We start from the raw sequence: 7,724 nt of genomic DNA, 5'->3' as shown, positions 1-7,724 counted from the left end.
CCTGTCGTCAGTGATTGAATGGGTGTGAATGGGTGAATGATGACAAGTAGTGTTAAAGCACTTTAAGTGGTCAGAAGACTAGAAAAACGCAATACAAGTACAGTCCATTTGCCATTTACAACAGAGTTTGATTAAAACAGATGTTGGCTTGTGAAAGCGCCCTATGGCTCAATCCCATCATCACTGAGTCCTATATTGTCCTTAACCCAGTTGTTTATCTTTACTGCCTATAGTAAATACTCATATATCTCAAACTCCACCCCTTCAGTTTGTACCGCAGCCTTTCTGTATAAATTGTAGTCATTTTATTTGTAGGGTTTTTAAGACGACGACAAAATGCCAAACTCAAGGCTTCAATCCAGCAGGCCAGAAACCAACACCACAGTGACTATGTCCACTCCTTATATACCGTCTATGATAATATAAGTAAACTTAACTTGTGTCCCTTACTGGCCATACTGCATACAGTATGTGCTACTGTTTGCTTTATGTTTTATTTTCATATTTCCAAACAATTAGATGCTAGGATGTGAAGAATATATAACAGAAGAAAATAAATAGTTTATTTTAAAGAGCTTTATTACTGGTTGTTGCCCTTTTATTGGGGGGATATACTGCTATAAAGGAGGATATAGTCTGGGAACAATTGTTTCTCATGCTATAAAGATGGTCTTTGAGAAAAAGTGCAGCTATTAAATGTCAAATCTGATGTGGAGAAAGTGTGCAGACGCTTTTATTCTTTCCACATGGACTGAAAAAACAACAAAAGAGACTCATCATCGGAATAGTTGGGCTGCATATTCAAATTACATCTATTACAGTGATCGCTTCTGACTACACATAGCTTGAATGTTTTGTTAGATATACCTAGACCAGATAAGACTGTGGTCAAGTGTAGACCCTCCCTTACCAGTTGCTGCTTGCGTGCAGAGAAAAATCCTGTTGAGCGTCCTGACTCACTTATATATTCCCTGCCCTGAGGGAAGTGATGAAGTCACCAAGTCAAGTGTAAGAATGCAAGAGATACACTTTCAAAGTAAACAGATGTGCAGGAAAAAGGTGCTATTTCAGAGTCATGCGGTTCTATTCTTATCCAAACATACTGCTCACTTTCAGGTGGGGTGGAAAGAAAGCTTCCTTTGAAGGCTCCCACCTCTCCTCTCTACTCGTTGGGTGTAGCATGCGTAGAGCACCTTTTAGTGCATTGATTTTAAGTGAACATGCTCTTCGTCTCCCTTTCTACGTGTATGAATAGTTTATACGAGTGAGTGGATCTGTTCTCGTGGTGACAACACATCGTGTGAATTGCATGTGCATGTTTGTTAATGTGTGTTTCTTTTTGCGGGCACATGCATGTACTGTAAGCGACAGGGTGTGTGAATGCATGTTCCTATTAAGTGTTGACAAGGACCTGATGCCAAGGTTGAGAAACCTGCTAAATCCCTGCGGGGTTCTTCCATCAGTAGGCTTTAATGGCTGTCAAACCAAAGTTCAGCTGATCCTCTCTATTGTGTCGAATAAGAAATTGTGGAGGAATCAAAATGATTTCATCTTGCATGGAAAGAAACAAATGACCATGTGGATTCTGAGAACCTGAACAGACCTCACAATCCTTGATAAATACGTTTTTGATATCAGATTACTCAAAAAGAAGAAAAAATGAAAACATTAATCTTCATGAGAATAGCTTCTTGCCGGTGAAGAAACACCAGGCCTGGACTTGTGTGTTGAGTTTATTTGAACAGTGGCTGTTATTTTGATAGAGAGCAGGTCCCAAAGGGACTGCAGATTTGAGCTGAAACATCATTACGCTGCTGAATGAGATTTATTGTGTTATGAGCCCTTTGCATGAACTAGCAGCTCTGCGTCACTTGTAAGACATGCTTTAATGTTTTCAAGGGCATGGTCAGTTGTTTTGCAATGATGCCTAAATGGACACTCATGAAACATGTAGTGACATGTGTGTCTTTACTGTGCAACGTGAAATGGCTTGTAAACCATTACCTTGTAATTCCAAAAAAAAATTGCCCTTAGAAGAGAAAATACACCACTTTCTCTCAGTTGTTCCAGGAAGAAAACTGCATACTAAACTGTCAACAGGTATATTCATTAATCTTTACCTTAATTGTTTAATTGATATTGTTGTTTTCTGAGATGACTGGTAAATAATGTGTTATTACCTCAGTTATCCTCCCAGTAAACAAACAAACTAAAGGCATACATTTTGCATATTCTGACAAGTAACAAGGCCACAGCGTGCAAGCTGTAATCAGTGTTTTTGTAACTGCTGGGCATATGTGTGTAAAGTATGTGTGCAAGAGATAGCACGAGAGAGCATACCTCTGTCTTCTTGGCATGCTTGTGTATGTAATTGTTTGCACATCATTTGTTGGCATGTGTGCTTTTGTATTGTGATACTCAACTGATCTGGTACCTCTTGAGGTTTGAACCTTGAGACCCTAAACTGCTACACTGGTCACCTAGACACAGGTTAGTAACCAAAATATGCAAAAGACAACCAAACGGTAAGTAAGCAATAAGGTGCAGAGACGGTAAGGCGGTTCGAGGCTTCAAGATGGAAAACAAGACATGTCGGACGCTGAAGATAAGGAGACAGAAAGGCAGCCAGTTGCTACAAGCTTGATTGGGAATAAATGATCTCTTTGCGTTTTTCCCTCAAGGCTGGATTGAAAGAACAAATGTAAGGGACCAGTCCCTACAAGTGAAGTCAGGAGAAATAATATTGAATGCTGCAATATAAGAGTAATCCACAGATGCTGTGGGCACATAACACATGTCAACACATTTTCACTCCCAAATCATCAAATACTGCCGCTTGGTCATTGGCCCTATGCTTCAAACTATGATCCAGTTACCCTTATACAGTAGCTTATACCCTTAGCAGACATGTTGGGTGCTCCAGGGACGACGTATCCGTTTCAGCTTGTTGAATGTATCTGTTTAAAATAAACTTCCAACGAAGGTTTACTTAGTTTTTAGCTTTACTTGTGCAACGCAAATTTAGGAAACACCCATATTTGGTTAGGTCTAAGAAAATATTGTGGTTAAAGTTAAGATAAGTAGATTTATTACATAAAATAAGTATGTTTGTTCCGTAAATGGTCTCAATTAAGTGCATAAGTCACGTAACAGAAAATGGACTTGTTTCTATGTCTGTTTGACCAATTCCAACCTTCCCTCACGCCGAACCTAAACTCCCTCGCTCTTTATACTCCCTTAGTTGCTCTGACAGTCTAATAATGACATTGGAGTTAGCTGAAATGTTGATGCATCTCATACAGACCCTAAAGGGTGCCTCGGTGCATCCGTATCAGATGCTAAAGGCCTCTTTAGCATCTGTTACTTTAGTCTGTCAGTCGGGCCTGTCATTTGTCCATAAAGTTGTCAGTTTGTGTAATCATCAAGTGCTTGCAAGAAAACTTGTCATATTTATAAAGGGTCTTGTAGCAAACTAATATGAACAAGTGCTGTTTGTGTTGCATGGCTTACTCTTAATAGATTGATCATGACTAGTCACTTCAATTTCAGCACAGACTGCTTGAAATGCATGTTAGTAAAGTCTGGAAGCATTGCCATCCCTGACTGAAATTTTAAACATACCACATCAGCATGCATGGCCAAGAGGATAGTTTAATCCACTTAGCTGAAGCAGACCAGCTCTCTGACGTTAAATCAGTTTTAAGATATTTGCTATTTATGTGTTCGCCAACTTGAAAATATATTAATGTACATTGTGCAGAAAACTGCTGTTTTTCTTTTTCTGCGTACAAGTTTTTCAGTTTAAACTTTATGAAAACAGCTTTTTAAAACTCTTTTCCAAGACGTTTCTGTCTAAAGATAGGTCTTGTGTTTTGATAATTAATTTATCAATCTTATACCTTGTAGAATTGCTCCATTCCAAATTAAAATTCAATGTGACATTGTGGGAACAGGGAACATACAAGCGCATCCACATTATCTCATAGGACCTGTCTTGTATATAGTCCTTTCAGCTTCTTTACAAATACTTGATCTGCGCTAACATTGCAGTTTGATCTGTTTTACTAATTCATGCACTCTTCCACCAGGGAAGGATCGAAGAGGAAACAGGGATCATTTTTTTGTGGTCCTTCTTTCATTCATTATTGAGAGCCGAGGCCAACGAGTACATGCTTTTAACACCATTTGCAACATGTTCCGCTCGACCTAAGCTGACACTTGCTCCACTGGATTTGCGTTCCACTTTCTTGAAGCCTGAAAGGGAACGAGATGGTGGGGAGAAATGCTATGGGCCTGCTGACGCATTCACTTTAACTCAAGCCTCACACACACACATACTGCAATCACGTCCTTGTCAGCTTGGGAGATGGGGAGTGACACAAGGAGCAATTTCCTAAAATATTGATCAGCGAGGGTCAAACATTTCCTCACAAGAAGGGCTATATATGGAAGAAGGCCAGCCCCTCTGGTCCAGTGGTTTTCCCCAGGAGGAACCTTTAGCTTTACTGATTCCCCTAGAACTGTTTGAAACTTTGAGCTCAACCAAGTAGAAGACAGCAATATGTTTTGCAGGTATTTGGTCCATGCTTGGCTAAATGTGAACTTCGAATCAGGACAGTACTTGTCTGGTGACGTTTCAAATGTGCGTGAGAGCAAAAGTACAGAGAAGAATGCAGATTGAGAAAGGTCTATTTCATGTGCATATTGAAAACTGCATGGCTCAGTATCACCTGCAGTTTTATTTTTTATATTTTACAGTATATGTAAATATATATACAGTATATATAAATACTTTATTGATGAGTATGCACAACATGACATACAGGGATCAGAGAACAAGTATTTTAATTTGTTTGTGTATGTGTTAATCAGTAAGGAAGAAAATAACAGGAAAGTAAAGCAAACAAACAAACCTCTGTGGTTTCAAACATTTGTAAATAGTCATTCAGCTAACAAAGACATTTCCTGTGAAACGCTTCCTTTTTACAAGCACATGACCAAACTTAAGTAAATATACATAATTACAGTACTTAAGATATAAATAATTGCATGAAATGGGCTGATAGTGTTCATACTCCCAGTGGTGTTGCGGTGCTAGGGCGGCATTCACTGGCGTGCATATAACTCATTTCCTTACCTGATGGCAACTACAAACAGATTTCTATTTTTAAAAACATTAATTACTGAGGTTGTCATTTTTAAACTATGGTTTTTAATTAAGCAAATCAATTACAATGTGTTAGCACACTTTAGAGGTGCTGGGAGAGAGCTTGGCTGAACATTTCTCCCTGTTCCACTCTTTATTTGAAGCTAAGCCAACTAGCTGCTGGCTGCAGCTGCATGTCTGACAAACCTATTCATCCAACTTTTTAATGCAAATTCAAATAAGTGTATTTCAAGGAGACTGGCCTCAGCTGAATACACAATGAATAGTGAACTGTAATTTCCTCCAGACAAAGGAATTTACCTAATGTGCCATTAATGTTTGGTCTTTTGTGTCTGCATTCTTTCCTCGTCGGTCATGCATTCTCTTAAATTGCTGGAAACCATTTTACTTCTACCGTCCCAACCACGGCGTATAAAGTAATACATCATGGAAGTCCTCATCAACATCCTTCCACAGTTTTTTTTTATGTACCTGCAGTGTTTTTTCTTCTTTCATATTATGTAAGAAAATGCCTGAATTAATCTCATACTATTCATGCTTTGTCCATCAAGAATCTTGGATGTTTTAGAATTGTGACTCAGCAGGCCGAAGCGCCCTCAATCCACCTACGCTCTTGACAGCTAGACAATATAGGTACTGTTCTTGTTGATCATTACAACTGCACACTCATACAGCAAAAATGGATCTGAGGGAAGTACTTTGGCAGTAATAGGGCAAGTCTTGTATTTTTCAACTTCAAGGTCTTAGTCTAACAAGAGTGTCCATTCTGACAACAAGTCACGCTAGCTTTGCACTTGTCACTTCCTCCGGCAATGTTTTATTGCTAGAGCACTTATGGTATATGACTGAATACACTCATCAGCATTGGAGAAGGAAGGGTGGGGATTGGATTAATTCATAGGGTGCGGACTCTTAGACGATCACCGCCTACGGCAGACCACCCGGGTCTGGACCTGCCAGACGCCCACCAAATGCTACCAAGAGCAGAATCATCTGCCCTAGGTGAAGAGAGCCGGGATGGAAGCTATGCACAGCTTGTTAGCTTCTGAGACTTTTCCGCCACCCAGGCTGCTTCAAGCAGTGGCGGGCCGTGGATTTTCAACCCACGTTTTCAGTGGATCAGCTGTTTAACAGCTGGCGCCCCCCCCCCCCCAAAATTAAAAAAAACAAATAGCTATAACTTTGTGATAGTATAATTATAAAATAGCTATAACTTTGTGATTCTGTTTCGGCCAGCAGAGAAGGCTTAGCAGGCCCTGACGGCCCGCCACTGGCTTCAAGCTAACGTCCGGTCGCAGGAAAATGAGGCGGACTGTTTACATTAGTAATGCTTGGTGCTTTAATATCATCAAAGTTGATGGACAATGTTTCCCTGATTACTGGTGTTTAAATACCTCCTGATGCAAATTCCCCAAATTGTACTACAGGAATCCACTCAATTTCTTGTGTGTTTTTATGTTTGTCTTGTGTAGCAAATGGGCGACAACAGCATTTTGTTGTTGATCCCTGTGTTACTAAATGACAATAATTATCAGTGCGTCCTTGAATCCATGAGGATGTTGGGCAAAGCAGCAAAAGCCTTCCAAAGCTTTCCAAATAAACTGGTTCACCTTTATAATATAAAAAGTTTGCCTTTATCTGTTTTTTCTTCTTCTTTTGGTCTTTTAAGGTAATTCAAGAAAACGTCATTTCTTTCTGACCACTGAACTAGAAGGCACAGGCAAGGAGTTAAATCAAATGGAAGAGAAAAGACCAAGAATGGAAGCAGAGGCAGAAAGGCAACAGAGGACCGTCCCCCGAGGCAACAAACCTCAGGAACTGGTGATGTTTCTGCGGTCATTGATCTCCAGAGCTGACTGAAATTTGCTGCAAAGAGTAGAACCCGTTGATGCCAGACTTCGAGTGATACCCCCTGCTAAACCAATTAATTTGCTGCTCTGATCCAGATTGCAGTGTGAGGGGTACTGTGCTTCACCTTCGGGAGTGCAGAGTTACCGTGCCACGTTAGTCTGACTGACCGCAATTAATTCCACGGTCGGACAATGCCAGAATCTCCTATTAAATATAGAATGTTCACCCTTTTGTCTTTAGCTGTATGGCCACACTTTGTGATCTTTAATTCAGGTATCTTAAAAAATATAGAATACAACTTTTCCTATTAAACTTTCATATTCAATAAACTGTATAAATGAAATGATTTGCTTTAACTGTCTCATACATGTCAGGCATGTGCAGGGTCTTTATTTCTTTCTCTCTCTCTCTGTCTCTTTTTCTATCTTCTCTTATACTAGTTGTACTGTTTGGACCTCAGCCCTCCCATTTTAGACCCCGGCTGGTGTCATGCTTTGATCAGTTATCTGCCCCAAACTTAAATTGCCGCATCATCAACCAAGCCCGGAAAAACATCTGAGACAGTATAATTTTGGCATTAATAACGCAACGAGGGACAAGCAGTGGTACCCTTTAATCTTAAGCTTGTTAGAAGCTTGTTTTTATGGCCCGTCTACTTTCCACCTCCTACCATCTTCTTTATTGACCCATGGTGGACTGCAACCCA

Source organism: Taurulus bubalis (assembly GCF_910589615.1).
Source record: "Taurulus bubalis genome assembly, chromosome: 15".
NCBI classification, from domain to species: domain Eukaryota; kingdom Metazoa; phylum Chordata; class Actinopteri; order Perciformes; family Cottidae; genus Taurulus; species Taurulus bubalis.
Note: the sequence above shows the minus strand (reverse complement) of the source record.